General features: G+C 40.6%; 1 non-coding gene across 1 annotated transcript; it reads left to right on the top strand.

Annotated features, from left to right (window-relative positions):
- Positions 1–2702: 2702 nt before the first annotated feature.
- LOC148564713 (small nucleolar RNA R71) lies at positions 2703–2806 on the top strand. The gene has a single exon (XR_015885342.1). It is a non-coding gene; the product is annotated as a small nucleolar RNA R71 (small nucleolar RNA).
- Positions 2807–14432: the final 11626 nt, after the last annotated feature.

Here is a 14432-nt window from a genome sequence, read left to right as displayed (position 1 = left end):
TAAATCAATGATTGACTTCCTGAGCTTATAGCCGTGACCTTTGTATGTATGCACACTTATTACTGGACACCAAACTTAGTGTTTGGTAATGTCTCCTGATGACATGAAATCATGTTGGTTGTCCTTAATGAATGTGCATAATTCTAATAAATCATAGTCACTTTGGCTTTTTGATCCTAAATAATTTCACTACCTAAAGTAATTGAAATCAAAGTATTAAAACATGCAAATGGTATACTTGTCATGAATTTCTAAATCCAGAGGATCTTCTTGCTTTTCATTAACTGTGTTCAAAAGAGACACCAAACTTAATGTTTGGTCGTGCACCTTGAATGAAAGAATGAATACAATTTGAATAAGATTTGGGAGTGCCTTCAGGCACACCAAACTTAGAGACCAATTGTAATTTACATGCAATGTTTAGTGCACTTTATCAACAGTTGTCCTGAGGATTCAAGTTCATGCATAAGAAACCATGCTTTATTAGATGCGAAGCAAAACAATAAAGAGTAAGGATACTAAAACATGGGTTGCCTCCCATGAAGCGCTTCTTTAACGTCACTAGCTTGACGGTTGTCCCTTGTTAGGGTGGATTGTAGTGCTTGATGTCTTCTCCTCTCACTATGAAAACGTCCCCATTTGATTCCTTCATGACTTCTAAATGTTCCATAGAAAGAACTTTCCTGATTGTGAACACTTGCGGGAGCTGGGAAGGAATGGTTTTGAGGCCAGGTGGAATTGGCAGATAATGACTTGATATCACTTTATCTCCCGGAGAGAAACCTTCAGTGGGAATTTTCTTGTTTCTCCACCCTCTTGGCAATTTCTTTACAATTCTTCCCTTTCTCTTGAGGATTTCTTCATTGACCTTTATGCCAGGAGGATCCTTCTGATCTGTTTCTATTGATTCTTGTGGCTTTAACTCTTGCAATTCTTGTTTGCCTTCCAAGGACTGTTTTAGAGTTTCAGCTGCTGGATTGCTTTCCTCCAAACACAGATGGCTACTATCATCCTTAGGCTTTTCAGGTTCTGGTTCAGGCTCAGATGCAGGTTTGAAAACATTGAAAATGAGCTGTTCATCATGTATTCTCAAGATTAGCTCTCCTTGTTCTACATCTATGAGCACTCTAGCAGTGGCTAGAAATGGCCTTCCCAGAATGATAGGGTGTAGGTGGCTTTCCTCCATGTCCAAAATGACAAAGTCTGTGGGGAAGAAATAATTTCCCACTTTCACCAGCACATTTTCAACTACCCCTTCAGCTTGCTTCTGAGTTTTGTCAGCCAGTTGTATGATTACATCAGTGGATCTCGCCTCATTCAGTTGTAGCCTCTTCATAAGAGTCAGAGGCATCACATTTATGCTAGCTCCTAGATCACAGAATCCTCCGTCAATTTTTGTTTCCCCTATGATGCAGGGTATATGAAAACTTCCTGGGTCTGTTTTCTTAGAGACTATGTCCTTCTTGATGAGGGCACTGCATTCTTTGTTCATTATTACAGTTTGTCCTCCCTTCAAAACTCTTTTCTTGCTCAGCAATTCCTTTAAATACTTGATATGTGTAGGCATCTGCTGGAGGATCTCAAGGAAGGGAATATTAATATGGAGAGACTTAAATGTCTCTAAAAACCTTGAATAGGTTTTCCCTTTTTCACCTCCTCCTAACCTCTGAGGAAATGGTGCTTTTGGTTGGTATGTTTCCAGCATGCCTGTTTGCAGTTCCTTGGCTTGTTCAGTTTCACCTTCCTGCTTAGCTTCTTCCACACCTTCCTTCAAGATTTCTGGCTCCTGTTCTGAGGGTCTGATTCCTTCTTCTTCTGAGACTTCCTTCAATGTGGTGATGGCCTTGCATTCTTCCCATCTCACTCTCTTTTGTTCCCCTTTAGGATTCTTTTCTGTGTCACTAGGGAACACTGCAGTTGACTTGGGGGCCTGTTGAGATAGCTCTCCTACTTGAGACTCCATCCTCTTGAGTTTTTCACCATGGTTCCTTAAGGTAGATCTCACATCATCCCTAAAGTTTTTCAACTCACTTATGTCCTGACCCATGTTTGCAAGCACTCCTTCTATCCTGTTTAATTGATCTTGAAATTGTTGGTTCGGATTAGGTTGGGTAGGTTGATTATTTTGGCCATGATATGATGGTTGGGAGTAAGTGTTTTGTGTGGCTTGGTATGATCTTTGGTTGGAGTTTTGGTATGTGGAATTGTTATGTTGGTTGTGGTTGTAAGGTTTGTGGTTTTGTGGTTGGGTTTGTTGGTTCCCCCACCCAAAGTTTGGGTGGTTTTTCCATCCTGGATTGTAAGTGTTGGAATGTGGATCATATGATTGCCTTTGTTGGTTTCCCACAAAGTTGGCCTCTTCCCAATCACCTCCTTCAGGGATTACTTCCACTTGATCTTGTGTGTGTATTGCAGCCACTTGCTTTGTTTCTAATTTCCTGGTGAGCTCTGCTAGTTGCTTGGCAAACACCTTGTTTTGGGCTAAAATTGTATCAACATGGTTCAGCTCCATGACTCCCTTAGTGTTGTGTCTCTCTGAAGCATAGTAGTACTCATTCTCAGCCACTGTCTCAATCACTTCAATGGCTTCTTCCACAGTCTTTTTCCTGTTCAATGAACCTCCTGATGAATGATCTACAGCCTTCCTTGATTCATAAGAAAGTCCATCATAGAAAATATGCAATTGCACCCAGTCATGGAACATGTCTGGTGGGCATTTCCTTGTCAAATCCTTGAATCTCTCCCATGCCTCGTAGAGAGTTTCACCATCTTGTTGTCTAAACGTCTGAACCTCAGATCGAAGCCTATTGACCTTTTGTGGGGGGTAGAAACGTGCCAGAAACTTGCTTTCCACCTCATCCCAGGTTGTTAGGCTCCCCCTTGGGAATGATTCCAGCCACTTAGCTGCCTTGTCCCTAAGTGAAAATGGGAACAAGAGCAGTTTATAGGTATCTTCCTGGACTCCATTGGACTTCACAGTGTCGCAAATTCTCAGGAATTTTGTGAGATGTTGGTTTGGATCTTCATTAGCACTCCCACCAAATGAACAATGATTCTCCACAAGTGATATTAGCTGTGGTTTGAGTTCAAAATTGTTGGCCTGAATGGGTGGTTTCTGAATGCTGCTACCACAATTCCCAGAGGTTGGGTTTATGTATGAACTAAGAACCCTCCTCTCGGGAATGGCATTGTTTCCATCAGCTCTCTCATGGTTGTGAAATTCTCCATCCATGTTGAGATCTAGAGCTTCCTCAAAATTGTCCTCAGATTCTCCTTCAGATTCCTCTTCTCTCAGTACTCTCTTCCCTCTTGCTTCCCTTCTAAGTCTATGAAGGGTCCTCTCTGGTTCGGTATATGGAGGAGTTGATGTCTCTCCTCTCCTACCTGTCATACAAGAACACAGCACAGGCAACAAACAAGTGAAATACTCTTGGTTAATGGAAGAGTATGGTTAGAGCAGTTGAGGAATTAATTCAAATAGTTAGTGAGTCAGTGAGTTAGTTGCTTGAATTTAAAGGCATAAAGAAAGAAAGCATGTAACAGAGTGCAGAAATTGAAATTCAACAAGTAACTTGAACTGAATTAACAAAGCAAGAAAAATGCTCAATCTAGTTAACTTCCAATTTGAGAATTGTCAATCGAAAACCAATCCCCGGCAACGGCGCCATAAACTTGATGCGCATAAACTAGTTATGCCACGATTTAGGAAATTGCACGATCGGCAAAATTCCTTCCGGCAAGTGCACCGGTTATCGTCAAGTAAAAACTCACAATAGAGTGAGGTCGAATCCCACAAGGATTGGTTGAATGAGCAATTCGGATTAGAAGTGTGTCTAGTTGAGCGGAATCAAGAATTAGATGAGAGTTGCGGAATGTAAAATTGGCGGGAAACGTAAATGGCAAGAAATTGAAATGGCAGAATCTTAAATTGCATGAATTAAAGAGCAGAAGCTAAATTGCTGAAATTAAAAGGGAATGGGGGTGATTGCATGAATTGAGTTGCAGAATGTAAAGAGAAAGTGGAAATCGGAGATGGGGAATTCATTGGGTTATAGGAGATATTGAGATCTCCGAATCAAAACATGTTTATCTCTTCCTCAACCAATGCGTTCATTGAATTTTGCTTGGCAATCTTATATGATTGGATCCCAATCCCTTGGCTCACCAATTCTCTCTAAAAACAAACAAATTCCCAATCCCTTGGTTTAAATGTTCATAAGAAGAGATGATGCTCGATCACTGATTATACCACACAGTTTCATGAACCACAATTTGGTAGGATTACATGTCACAATATCCATCCAAACCCCAATCCAATTCACTGTGAGAAAGCTTCTCTAGCATGAATCCTCCATTCCTTTCCCAAGGTTCCGAAGGATTCCAATTATGGGTAGTTTCTTTCCCAAGACAACTACCCAATGGAATTAGATCGAGAAGCTTTCTAACAAAAATTCAAGAGAAAAGATTGAAGAAGAAGATAAACTATTATTGATTCATTGAATTACAATAGAGCTCCCTAACCCAATGAAAGGGGGTTTAGTGAGTCATAGCTCTGAATTCAATTACAAAGGTATGAAAACTAGCAAAATGAAAAGGTTCAAAAGTTCTTCCTAACTTAAATTCTATCCTATTTATACACTTTCTATATTGAGCTTCTGTTGTGTTTCTTGGGCTTTGAGGCCTCTCCCTGCTTTCCTTTTGCTTTGGGTTTATGATCCATAATCTTGATGAGGCTGCTGATCCACATTCTGTAACATTTATTGAGCCAACTTAGTGATAATCAAGTAATGACACATGACTCAACAAATTGAAATTCCAGACTCATCAATCCTTCAGGCCCAATCCCATAAACCATGATATTCAATTGGGTTTCATACCAGAGTAAGTTTAAGTTAATGTTTGTGCTCAAAAGCTAACTTAAACTGCAATATTTTTGGCCCAGAAACCTTTTCCAATAGTGGCGTTTAAGTTGCAGTTTAAGCTTAAACTGCAGCTTAAACGCCAGACACTTCCAGTGATGCCTTTTATGGAAGCACATTTAAGCTTCAGTTTAAGGTTAAACTGAAGCTTAAACGTGGAAATGGAAGAAGGCAGCCTTAGAGGGTAACGTAGTCGAACACGTTTAAGTTTCAGTTTAAGGTTAAACTGAAGCTTAAACGTGGAGATAGGAAAAGCAGCCCTGGAGGTCGAACACGTTTAAGCTCCAGTTTAAGGTTAAACTGGAGCTTAAACGTGGGAATAGAGAAAGCCATCCTGGAGGTCGAACACGTTTAAGCTCCAGTTTAAGGTTAAACTGGAGCTTAAACGTGGAAGCGGAGAAAGGTAGCCCTGGAGGTGTCGAACACGTTTAAGCTCCAGTTTAAGGTTAAACTGGAGCTTAAACGTGGAAATGGAGAAAGCAACCCTGGAGGAGAAAACTTGGTCGAACACGTTTAAGCTCCAGTTTAAGGTTAAACTGGAGCTTAAACGTGGAATTGGCTCCCTGGTGCATTTCCCGTTTCTGGCGTTTAACTTCCAGTTTAAGGTTAAACTGGAGGTTAAACGCCACTTTTACCCTTTCCTCAGCTTTCATGATTTTGGTAGTTTAAGTTCCAGTTTAAGCTTAAACTAGAACTTAAACTCCACATGTGATATTCAACCTTCCTTTATTGATTTTTGTTGCTTCCTTGCCTAGCCTCTTCTTCCCTGAAATCATCCAAACAACTGCATCAAAGTCTTGCAAATTTTCATGAGAATCTTCCATTCATAGCATTCAAGTAATATAACTAAAAACTCATGAAATTTGCATCAAAATCTTCATGTTGAATGATTTAAGACAAGCATGACTATTTGGCCCAAATGATTACTTAAGGCTCAAGAAAATGCATAAAACAACTAAAAATAAAAGAAAAAATGCTAGTGAAACTCGCCTAAGATGCCTTGGCATCAACAAGCTGCCAGAATCTCATTATAGATGGTAGACAACTCAAGAAAACAGGCTTATGGACTAGTAGAGGACGTGCTAGTAAAGGTTGAAGGCCTTTACATCCCTGCTGATTTCATAATCCTAGACACTGGGAAGGATGAGGATGAATCCATCATCCTTGGAAGACCCTTCCTAGGCACAGCAAAAGCTGTGATTGATGTGGACAGAGGAGAGTTGATCCTTCAACTGAATGAGGACTACCTTGTATTTAAAACTCAAGGATCTCCTTCTGTAACCATGGAAAGGAAGCATGAAATGCTTCTCTCATTGCAGAGTCAACCAAAGCCCCCACAGTCAAACTCTAAGTTTGGTGTTGGGAGGCCACAACCAAACTCTAAGTTTGGTGTTGAACCCCCACATTCAAACTCTAAGTTTGGTGTTGGGAGGTTTCAACCTTGCTCGGATTATCTGTGAGGCTCCGTGAGAGCTCACTGTCAAGCTATTGACATTAAAGAAGTGCTTGTTGGGAGGCAACCCAATGTTATTTAATCATATCTATTTTATTTTCTTTTTGTTATTTCGTATTTTATTAGGTTGATGATCATGTGGAGTCACAAAAACTACTGAAAAATCAAAAACAGAATGAAAAATAGCATTAAAAATAGCACACCCTGGAGGATGATCATTCTGGCGTTTAAACGCTAGAAACAAGCATCTGTCTGGCGTTTAACGCCAGAAACAAGCACCAAGCTAGCATTTAACGCCAGAAACAAGCATCTACCTGGCGTTAAATGCCAGAAACAGGCTACATTTAGGCGTTTAACGCCAGAAACAAGTAGTAGTCTGGCGTTAAATGCCAGGATTGCACAGCAAGGGCGTTTTACACGCCTAATTGGAGCAGGGATGTTAAGTCCTTGGCCCCACTGGATCTGTGGACCCCACAGGATCCCCACCACTTCTTCTCTCCTCTTCACACCTTTTTATAACTCTCTTTCCCAAATATCCTTCACCAATCACCTCACTCACTCTTCCCCACCATCTCTTCACCACTCACATCCATTCACTCTTCCCCATAAACCCCACCTACCTCCAAAATTCAAACTCTTTTCCCTCCCAAACCCAACCCTGATGGCTGAATCCTAAACCTTCCCCACTCCTATATAAACTACTCATTCCTTCTTCATTTTCACACAACACAACCCTTTCTTCTTACCCTTGGCCGAATACACACCTCTCTCCCTCTCCTCCATTCTTCTTCTTCTTCTCCTTCATTCCCTCTTCTTTTGCTCGGGGACAAGCAAACATTTTAAGTTTGGTGTGGTAAAAGCATTATTTTTTGTTTTTCCATAACCATTTATGGCACCTAAGACCGGAGAAACCTCTAGAAAGAGGAAAGGGAAGACAAAAGCTTCCACCTTCGAGTCATGGGAGATGGAGAGATTCATCTCAAGGGTCTATAGCTCAGTAGTAAAGCATTTGACTGCACAACAAGAAAGCCCACTCGTGGACCTCAACAAGAGCATGAGGAATTCCCTCACCAAGAAATCCCTGAGATACCTCAAGGGATACATTTTTCTCCACACAACTATTGGGAGCAACTAAGGATAGGAGCACCAAAATCACTAGGGAGGAGCAACAAAGACAAGGAAGAGACATAGAGGAGCTCAAGAGCACCATTGGTTCTTCAAGAAGAGGAAGACGCCACCCTCACTAAGGTGGACCCGTTCCTTAATCTCCTTGTTCTTATCTTCTTGTTTTTCATTTACTATGCTTCATGTTTGTTGATGTTTGTGTCTTTATTACATGATCTTTAGTGTTTAAGTGTCTATGTCTTAAAGCTATGGTGTCCTATGAATCCATCACCTCTCTTAAAAAAAATGTTCTAAAAACAAAAGAACAAGAAGTACAGGGTTTGGAATTCATCCTTGAAACATGTTTAATTATTTTGATGTGGTGACAATACTTTTTGTTTTCTGAATGAATGCTTGAACAGTGCATATGTCTTTTGAAATTGTGGTTTATGAATGTTAAATATGTTGGCTCTTGAAAGAATGATGAAAAAGGAGAAATATTATTTGAAGATCTGAAAAATCATAAAATTGATTCTTGAAGCAAGAAAAAGCAGTGAATACAAAGCTTGCAGAAAAAAAAAAGAGAAAGAAAAATGGCGAAAAAAAAAAGAGAAAGAAAAAGAAAAAGCAAGCAGAAAAAGCCAATAGGTTTTAAAACCAAAAAGCAAGGGTAATAAAAAGGATCCAAGGCTTTGAGCATAAGTGGATAGGAGGGCCTAAAGGAATAAAATCCTTGCCTAAGCAACTAAACCAAGCTGTCCCTAACCATGTGCTTGTGGCGTGAAGGTGTCAAGTGAAAAGCTTGAGACTGAGCGGTTAAATTTGAGGTCCAAAGCAAAAATAGAGTGTGCTTAAGAACCCTGGACACCTCTAATTGGGGACTTTAGCAAAGCTGAGTCACAATCTGAAAAGGTTCACCCAGTTATATGTCTGTGGCATTTATGTATCCGGTGGTAATACTGGAAAACAAAGTGCTTAGGGCCACGACCAAGACTCATAAAGTAGCTGTGTTCAAGAATCAACATACTGAACTAGGAGAATCAATAACACTATCTAAATTCTAAGTTCCTATAGATGCCAATCATTCTGAACTTCAATGGATAAAGTGAGGTGCCAAAACTATTTAAGAGGCAAAAAGCTACTAGTCCCGCTCATCTGATTGGAGCTAAGTTTCATTGATATTTTGGAATTTATATTATATTCTCTTCTTTTTATCCTATTTGATTTTCAGTTGCTTGGGGACAAGCAACAATTTAAATTTGGTGTTGTGATGAGCGGATAATTTATACGCTTTTTGGCATTGTTTTGACATAGTTTTTAGTATTATTTAGTTAGTTTTTAATATATTTTTATTAGTTTTTAAATAAAATTTACATTTCTGGACTTTACTATGAGTTTGTGTGTTTTTCTATAATTTCAGATAATTTCTGGCTGAAATTGAGGGACTTGAGCAAAAATCAGATTCAAAGGTTGAAGAAGGACTACAGATGCTGTTGGATTCTGACCTCCCTGCACTCAAAGTAGATTTTTTGAAGCTACAGAACTCCAAATTATGCGCTCTTAATTGCTTTGGAAAGTAGACATCCAGAGCTTTCCAGCAATATATAATAGTTCATACTTTCCCGAGTTTAGATGATGCAAACTGGCGTTAAACGCAAGCTCCCGGCCCTATTCTGGAGTCAAACGCTAGAAACAGGTTGCAAAGTGGAGTTAAACGCCAGAAACAGGTTATAAACTGGCGTTTAACTCCAAGAAAGACCTCTCCACGTGAAAGCTTCAATGCTCAGCCCAAGCACACACCAAGTGGGCCCCGGAAGTGGATTTCTGCATCATTTACCTATTTCTGTAACCCTAGTAACTAGTTTAGCATAAATAGAACTCTTTACTATTGTACTGGGGGTCCTTTTCCCTTAATTTCGAATTCATATGCCATTTGGGGAGGCTGGCCATTTGGCCATCCCTGGACCTTGTTCTTATGTATTTTCAATGGTAGAGTTTCTACACACCATAGATTAAGGTGTGGAGCTCTGCTGTTCCTCATGAATTAATGCAAAGTACTATTGTTTTTCTACACAACTCAAGCCTATTTCTTATCTAAGATATACACTTGTTCTTCAACCTTAGGAAGGTGATGATCCGTGACACTCATCACCATTCTCACCCATGAACGCGTGCCTGACAACCACCTCCGTTCTACTTGTAATCGCTTAAGTGCATATCTCTTAGCCTTCTGGTTCATGACGCATGGTTGCCTCGCCTGACAACCGAGCCTTCCATTCCATGAGATCAGAGTCTTCGTGGTATAGGCTAGAATTATTGGCGGCCGTTCTTGAGATTCTAAAAGTCTAAACCTTGTCTGTGGCATTCCGAGTAGGATCCGGGAAGGGATGGCTGTGACGAGCTTCAAACTCAAGAGTGTTGTGCGTAGTGACAGACGCAAAAGGATGACTGAATCCTATTCCAGTATGATCGAGAACCGACAGATGAATAGCCGTGCGGTGACAACACATTTTGGACCATTTTCACTGAGAGGACGGGATGTAGCCATTGACAACGGTGATGCCCTGCATAAGTTTGCCATGGAAGGGAGTAGGAATGATGGGATGAAGACAGCAGGAAAGTAGAGGTTCAGGAAGAACGAATGCATCTCTATACGCTTATCTGAAATTCTCACCAATGAATTACATAAGTATCTCTATCCTAGTTTATATTTTAATTATGTTTTGATTATCAATTCTCTATAACCATCTGAATCTGCCTGACTGATATTTACAAGGTGACCATAGCTTGCTTCAAGCCGACAATCTCCGTGGGATCGACCCTTACTCACGTAAGGTTTATTACTTGGACGACCCAGTGCACTTGCTGGTTACTTGTGCGAAGTTGTGACAAAGTGTGTGAATTACGTTCCGAGCACCAAGTTTTTGGCGCCATTGTTAAGGATCACAATTTCGTGCACCACTGACCAAGCGATCCGACAAATCTTGCAGAAGCCTGACCTAGCAAGGCGAATGATGACCTGGGCAATAGAGCTGTCTCAGTATGATATCTAGCACAAACCCCGTCACGTAATCAAAGCACAAGCAATGGTTGATTTCTTTGTTGACGTGACCAGAGATGCTTTCAAGGTCCTAAGCAAACGATGGATGCTCCATGTAGACGAAGCTTCTAACCAAGCATTCAGAGGAGTTGAGATTATTCCAAAAATCTCAGAAGGAATAACTTACAAGAAATCTATTAGATTTGAGTTTCCCATCTCTAACAACCAAGCCGAATTTGAAGCCATGATCGGCGGCTTGATACTAGCCAAGGAGGTCGAGGCGGCAAAGCTTCAAGTTAACGGCGACTCACAGGTCATGACAGCCTAAGTGAATGGGACATACCAAACTCAAGTCCCGTTATTGCAAAAATATCTTGAAAAAACCAAACAATTGTGCAAAGATTTTGAAGAGGTAGTGGTCCAACAGGTACCCAGTGAGAGAAATGCTAGAGCAGATCTTTTGTCAAAATTGGCGAGCATCAAGCCTGGAATGGAAAACCGATCTCTCATCCAAGGCTTTGTAAAGGAGCCATCGGTGACCCTTTGCTTAACCCAAAGTCAAGAGGAACCTGCTTCTTGGATTAACCCGATCCAATGGTTTTTCGAGGAAGGGGAGTTGCCGAAAAACGAGAAAGAAGCCAAGGTTTTGAGAAGAGAGGCTGCTAAATACGCAATAGTGCAAGGGCAGCTATACAAGAGAGGGCTCAACCAATCCTTGTTGAAATGCCTGCGGCCCAGTCTGACAGACTACGTCCTAAGAGAAGTACGTGAGGGGTGCTTGGACACCACATTGGAGGAAAATTCTTAGCTCGGAAGCTCGTTAGAGCTGGCTACTATTGGCCTTCTATGATGATAGATTCTCACGAGTTCGTTAAGAAGTGCAGGAGGTGTCAAGAAAATGTGAACTTTTACAACACACTGGTAGAAGCGCTAAGTTCTGTTTTGGCCCCACGACCCTTCTCCCAATGGGGAGTCAACCTGCTAGACCCCTTCCCATTGGACCCAGGACAGGTCAAGTATCTAATTATAGCCATTGATTATTACACCAAATGAGTGGAGGCTGAACCTATGACAAGCATATCATCTGCGAACTGCCAAAAATTTCTTTGGAGACAGGTGATTGCGAGGTTTGGAATTCTGGAAGGCATGGTGTTGGATAATAGAACACAGTTTTTTGACAAGAAATTCGGAGAGTTCCTGTCAGGCATTGGAATCAAACAAAAGTTCTCATTCGTGGAACACTCCCAAAGCAATGGACAAGTCGAGGCGGCAAACAAGGTCATTCTGAATGGGCTGAAGAAACGCTTGGATCAGAGGAAGGGCTCTTGGGCAGACGAGTTAGCTTCGGTCCTATTATAAAACCCGTAAAATTAGTAAATAATTAGCCAATAACTTAACTATTAACCCAAGAAATTAGAAAATGGAATTTTATAGTTTAATGAGGTAGAGCTAATTAAAATAAGAATTTTGACACCAATTTTAAAGAATTTGGCCCAACCCACTCAGCCCTATATACTAAATGAAAACTCCTTCTTCCTCATTCATTCAGCAAGAACGCTGAAGAGAGAAAGGAGTCCATGAACCCTAACTCAAACTTTCACTCAAACTTTAATTTGATACATCTTCCTACTCCAGCTCCGATAACTGCACTGTTTACGGCCACGCAACCGCAGCGTCGAGCTCTACAAAGCCCAGTACGTGGTAAGGTAAGGAAGTCACATTTTCTTCCTCAATTTCTTCCTTCCCAATTTTGAATTTGATGAATAATTATGTTGAAAATTGTTTAATTTCGGTGTTTAGGTTCGAATTAGCTTGCGGGTTTTGTTGGGTGTGGCTCACTTGAGCTGTGGGTAAGGTAAGAACCCTAAACCTCTTATGGAATTGTTGAGATTTTGAGTTTAGGGATTAACTATAGTGATAAATGTGGTTTATATTGAATATTGTTGGTGAGAAATTAATTGAAGGTCAAAACTTGTGATATCGGAGCTTATTTGAGGAAGTTGAAGCTTAAGATCAATTTTGAGAGTCGAAGTTGATAACTTGGGGTGCGAGGAACGCTTGAGGTATTTCGGGTTTATCAGAAAATCGGCTAAGGTATGGTTTTGGTTTCTCGTATTTAATATATAATGTTTTGTGGAAACTTAGGCTAGATGACCATAGGATAGGTTGGAATGGATGAGTATGTTAAATGCTTAGTACCTTTGATGATAATTATTGATATGGATTGAGTATTTGTTGGTAACTATTGTTTATGATGAAAATAGGTTGAGCATTGGTTTAATAATTGATGATGGTGATGAAAATTCAATACTATATGATGATATATATATATGTGTGTGTGTGTGTGTGTGTGTGTGTGTGTGTGTGTGTGTGTGTGTGTGTGTGTGTGTGTGTGTGTGTGTGTGTGTGTGTGTGTGTGTGTGTGTGTGTGATGAATTATTGATGATCTTATTGGTTAATTGAGGAATTATGTATGAGATTATGTAATATTGAGGTATGGTTGATTGTGGTAGGATGTGGAGATTGTGGTACTGTAAATGGTATGTTGTGGTGCTATTTGCATGAGGGGGGTGTTGGTATTGAGTTTGACTTTGGTGAAAATAGAGGTTTATGAATTTTTGTGAAAAACTAATTTTTGGTCAAACTTTGGCGAGCTATAGCTCAGCTTCTAGAGCCCCCAAATTCTTTCAAACTTGTTTCATATGAAAATTGGGTCCGTAAAGTTTATGCCGTTCGAAGAACGGATGAAATATATTTTAAAACGAAAAAGTTATGCGCGTCGGAAGTTCGGAGTACAAAATTGAAATTCTGTAGCATTCAGCATTTTTGCCACTCTGCATATCTTGATTACACGACCACTACACGTGACGTGACCAACCCTTCCAGGTTGGGCATCTTGCGTACGCGAGCAAGGTGCTTGCGTATGCGAGCAGGGAAAAATGCGCGTACGCGTGACCCCTGTTTTAAGCAAAATGAACTTTGTGTTTTAAAACCTAATTTCCTCTAAACCTCTATTTTTACTATTTTAACCCCTAGACCTTAGTGGTATTCCTAGTAATGAGATGAAGCTAGGAAGGAAAGGTAGCTTGGGGACGAAGTAAGCTTAGAAAATGACGAATTATGTATGAAACATGCAAAGATATGATGTATATGTGATGCCATGGCCATAATGAATGATTATGCGATGATTATGAACGAATGTAAAGGAGTAATAATGTCAAATTTGAGAATGAATGAACAATGATGATGATATGGATATATTGGATGCGGGGAAGGCGGTAGGGCGCTAATCCCTCGATTCTTTCCCCGCGCTTATTGTGATCTGTGTTCTGTGGGATGTGAGGAAAGTGGTAGGGTGCTAATCTCCTGACGTATTCCCTCACATTCTTTCTCTCTGTGTCTGAAAGGTGGTAGGGCACTAATCCCCCGATTTATTTTCCCCTGGTGCATGCCTCCAGGAGAAGGTGGTAGGGCACTAATCCCCCGATTTATTTTCCCCTGTGCATGACTCCACGAGAAGGTGGTAGGACACTAATCCCCCAATTTTATGCCTTCTGGAGATGCGTAGTCGAGAGATAGTATCCGGGTTAGCTACCGGGTGTGTCGGATTCTGATAGTTAACCGACACGTGAGCTCATGGCCAGTAGGATAGACATTTATCATATGCATTTGCATGATTATGTTTGATTGTGCATCAATTGTGCTTGCCTATGTGATTATTTTGCTTACTTGCTAAATTGTTACCTGTTGTATCTGTATTCTATCTGTGCTTGCTTTGCTTGTTTGTTTGTCCGTGGTTCTACCGGAGTTTGAAAGATTGGAGGAAGGCGGAGAATTGAGGATTTTAATTAGAGTTTGGTTAAGTTTAAGAACTTTAGAGAACCACCCTGTTTATGGTTTACGGTTTCAAATCTTT

Source organism: Arachis ipaensis, chromosome B5 (assembly GCF_059453495.1).
Source record: "Arachis ipaensis isolate K30076 ecotype BB chromosome B5, ASM5945349v1, whole genome shotgun sequence".
NCBI lineage: Eukaryota > Viridiplantae > Streptophyta > Magnoliopsida > Fabales > Fabaceae > Arachis > Arachis ipaensis.
Note: the sequence above shows the minus strand (reverse complement) of the source record. Positions and strands in the feature narration are given on the sequence as shown.